Source organism: Sinocyclocheilus anshuiensis, unplaced genomic scaffold (genome assembly GCF_001515605.1).
Source record: "Sinocyclocheilus anshuiensis isolate Anshui unplaced genomic scaffold, SAMN03320099.WGS_v1.1 scaffold436, whole genome shotgun sequence".
NCBI classification, from domain to species: domain Eukaryota; kingdom Metazoa; phylum Chordata; class Actinopteri; order Cypriniformes; family Cyprinidae; genus Sinocyclocheilus; species Sinocyclocheilus anshuiensis.
The window spans coordinates 1,549,174-1,553,726 of NW_015560618.1; the positions used below are offsets into that span (position 1 = coordinate 1,549,174).

Sequence of the window (4,553 nt, forward strand, 5' to 3'; positions counted from 1 at the left end):
GTTCCTGAATATGATGATTGATGGGATACGCTTAGTCTCAAATACCAGTAGTAGTATTAGAGAAAGTGTGTATTTAATGTGCTTTAAAGAATAGTTTACCCAAAAATTAAAAAGAAAAATTAAAAGTTGCGAAAAATCTACTCAGCCTCAGGCCAGCCGAGATATTTGTTTGTTTCTTAATCAGAACAGATTTGGAGAAACTTAGCATTACATTGCTTGCTCGCCAATGGATCCTCTGCAGTGAATGGGTGCCGTCAGAATGAGAGTCCAAACAGCTGATAAAAACATCACAATAATCCACAAGTAATCCACACCACTCCAGTCCATCAATTATCTTCTTGTGAAGTGAAAAGATGCATGTTTGTAAGAAACAAATCCATCATTGTGGCATTTTAACTTCAAACCATAATTTCTGGCCAAAACAAAAGTCTATAATCCATAATGATACTTGCTCCAGTGGAAAAGCCCATCCCCATATTTGCTCAGAACTTTTTCGCTTGTAAACGTTGCTTGTTTTCAGTGATTAATTTGATGTTTCACTTTTTCATTTGAATTGACAATATAATTCAGAAAGCCAAAATTTATGTCTGCTGAACCACAGTGCAGAGGCCCCATGACAAATTTGGCCTAACGACAACCACCCATCAGGGCTTTTATGCATGATATTACAGTCGCCACAGAATCAGTTTCCAGGATGTCGGTAGATTTTACAGGGCCTAGAGGAGCTAATGGAGTGGGCCCGTATGCATTTCAAACCAGCCAAATCAAGATCATTGGTACTGAAGAAAGGGAAGGTGGAAGATAAACTAAAATTCCACATTGCAGGCACAGCCATCCCAACTATTTCAGAAAAGCCAGTCAAGAGTCTAGGCAAGGTGTTCGTCAGTTCTTTGAGAGACACAAGATCGATCCAAGCCACCTGTACAGAGTTAGAGTGTTGGCTAAAATCTACAGACAATTCTGGCTTGCCAGGGAAGTTTAAAGCCTGGGTGTACCAGCACGGCTTTCTCCCTAGAATTCTGTGGCCCCTTCTTGGAGATCTTGGAGAGGAAAGTAACTACCTCAGGAGATGGCTGGGGTTGCCGAAGCAGCATCGCGCTTTATGGACATCACAACAAGCTGCAACTACCTTTCAAATCCTTAGAGGTAGAAGAGGCTGTTCAGGAGGCAGAGGCAAGGTTGCGGCACAGGAGGCTGGTGGGAGTGGTTACACAAGGCAGAGCGGGGCTGGGATCCTTTCCGGTGCCACACGTGAACCTCAGCAGAGGTAAGGAAAGGAACAGCCTTGTTCAGGAGGAGGTGAGAGCAACTGTGGAGGAGACTAAATCCTGCAGGGCAGTGGGAATGTAACAACAAGGAGCCTGGACAAGATGGGAGAAAGCAATAGATAGGAAAGTTCCCTCGACGGAGCTTTGGAAGGCCGAGCCACACCGTATTAAATTTCTCATTCTGTCAGTGTATGATGTCCTGCCGAGTCCGTCAAATCTTCACTTATGGGAACAAATGAAGAGTCACCAGCATGCCCACTGTGCTCCAAGCGAGGAACTCTGGAGCTTATTTTGAGCTGCTGCCCAAAGGCACTTGGAGAAGGTCGGTACCGATAGAGGCACGATCAAGTCCTGAAGACCATCGCTGAAATTATCAGCACTGGAGTTGAAAGGGCAAAGTGGTCCCAAGCCTCCAAGCAGAGAATTACCTTCATCAGAGCTGGAGAGCAGCCTACTTCAACAAAGAGGGAATCTGCAGGCATACTGACCTCTGCAAGGGACTGGCAATTGCTAGTGGACCTAGGAAAACAGCTGAAGTTCCTTAGTCACCTTGTAGTTACTACTCTGCGACCAGACATCATCCTCGTATCGGAATCCACAAAACAAGTTGTGCTGCTGGAACTGACCGTCCCTTGGGAAGATCGCTTGGAAGAAGCTTTTGAAAGGAAGCTCTCCAAGTATGAAGGGCTTGTCAGCGACTGCAAGCAGGCAGGATGGAGGGCAAGGTGTATCCCAGTTGAAGTTGGCTGTAGGGGATTTGCAGCACGTTCCTTGGCCAGAGCCTATAGAGAACTGGGTATTGAGGGAGCGAGCAGGAGGGCAGCTATTCAGAGCGCCAATGAAGCAGCAGAGAGGACTTCAAGGTGGCTAAGGCTAAAAAGAGGAGAGCCATGGAGTATTAAGTAGCCAGCCAGCTGGACACAAGCTGGGGTCTGATCAGCCCTAGCTGGGTCACCTGGAGGTGGGTGTATGATGTTGAAAGACCCGAAACACCCAATGAGTGTATCTCTTTTTTACCTTAAACATAAGGATACTGATAAACACAGGGCACAACACTCTGGCTTTCTCTGTCTCCTTTGAAGCTCCCTATCAAATAACAAGAGAGAAAATACTGTCAAGTTCATCAGTATAATGAACAAATATTAACATCAAAACTGATACTTTAACCTGTTAACTTGCGTACCCGTATTTTAAGTTCTTTAACCTGTAGTTGCGCCGGCGCCAATGAAGTCATGCAGTTAACGCGTTTCTAATTCAGTATTAATGTACACCTAGAATGGCCGCAGATGTGGCATTAAGTGTATGGCACTGCGACCAACTTAACATTTTATAGAGTTTAATGTAGCAATGTGGTCGCTCAGTTTTTCTAGATCAGTTTTAATTGTGCAATAGATTTGAACCATAAACTGTATTAAAACATGGACGTAGTGTCCGTGACGTCACCCGTAGATATCCGAAGAGCGTTTTTGAAGCTCAAAGTGGGCGGAGCCGGCCGTCGCCATCTTGGCAGCGCGTCACGGCGCGTCACTCCCGGATAATAGTGCTACGCACATGTATTGGCCATGACTTGATTGCAAATCAAGGAATCACCCCTTTATTTAAATATATGAACAGAAAACTGCTGTTAACAGGTTAATGTAACATTTCCCATTCCATGACTAGTAAAATAATGGCAACTTACTCTGTATAATATTGAACACGGCTCTTCTTCTCGGAGTAGCTGCGTGCGTCTTCTTGTTTGACAGGTGTCAGTGTTAAGGTGCAATACTACCACGTGGGAGGTCAACCAGGTACTGGCGCTGGAGTAGGCTATTTGTGTGTCGTGTTAACATAAGTGTCCTGTTCATTTTAAATATCACGGTTATCGCCAATACCGGTATATCGTCACACCCTAAATTAACACGATGTCGATATTTCATTATTTGAATATCACGGTTATCGTCAATACCGGTATGTCGCGACACCCCTACTTGACTACTGCTTATACTACTCAAATGTTTGTGAACAGTAAGATTTTTTTTTAAGAAATCTCTTATGCTCAAAAAGGCTGCATTTATTTTGCATCAAAAATACAGTAAAAAGTAATATTGTGAAATATTATTACAACTTAAAATAAATTTTTTATTTGAATTTGTTTAAAAATGTCATTTATTCCTGTGATGGCAAAGCTGAATTTTTAGCAGTCATTACTTCAGTCTTCAGGGTCACATGATCCTTCAGAAATCATTCTAACATGCTGACTTGCTGCTCAAGAAACATTCCTTATTATTGTCAAATAATAAGGAATTTAGCATTAGTGGCTGCTTACTAACTGCTTACTGACTTACTAACTAGGTAACTGTACACCTCTCTTCTGTCCTCTGGTTGTGTAATTCCTATCATAAAAAAATTGCAGAGATACATAATGAATAGATCATCTCATTTTTTAAAAGCCTGTTGGCTGCTTTTAGTTATGTCAGCCATGAACAATGATTTGCGGTGCGTAATTTTTTTTGGCAGCTGTTTGGAGTACACTAGCATTAAGATACCTAAGATAATTTCACTCTCAGGAGTGTCAAACTTCTGTGTGGCCTTTTATTGATAGTGGGCGTCTAGGCCTGTGAGACTGACAGAGTGTGTTTGTATGTGTCTGTCTGTATGTGTGTTTGCCTGGAAGACATGTGGAGAGCGCTTCAGGCTGCAGCAGGCGAGGCTTATGGAATGCAGGGGTCAAGAGGACCTGACCTGCCCTTGAGGCCTGGAGTCTAGGTCAGAGAACAGCGCTACTTCCGGCCCAAACAGTCCGCTCATAAACACCTCGTTCTCTGACACAGTTGCGGCAAGCGTGTGAGATGTTCACTGTCTTTGCGAGAGATTCTCTGTGAGACTGAATGCACGGGTCTGTGTGCGATTATTAGTGTGTGTTTTTGCAGTAGTGGGAGAGGGGTCGAGATGGCCCGTATGTGTGTGTGTGTGTATGTGTGTGAGAGAGTGTTAACTCTCTCTGTATAATATCGAACAATGTCGTAAGTATAGGGATGTAACAATTCACACAAGTCACGATTCAATTCGATTCACGATTTTGATTTCACGATTCGATTCAATTCACTATTTTTTTTAACAAAATGAGGTTTAAGACAAATTATAAATTAAATGTGTCTTTTTATTATTGCTTGGATAAAATACTGCACGTTTCTTTGTGAAACTGAAATATAACACTATTATAATATACTAATATACCACTTGCATATTATTGCTCTTTTGTTGGTTTTGATTGCTTCTATTGTCCTCATTTGTAAGTCGCTT

At 42.7% G+C, this 4,553-nt stretch overlaps 1 pseudogene; it reads left to right on the top strand.

Moving 5' to 3' along the window:
- The first annotated feature begins 694 nt into the window (after nt 1–694).
- On the top strand, nt 695–2,204 carry LOC107681689 (uncharacterized; annotated as a pseudogene).
- Nucleotides 2,205–4,553: the final 2,349 nt, after the last annotated feature.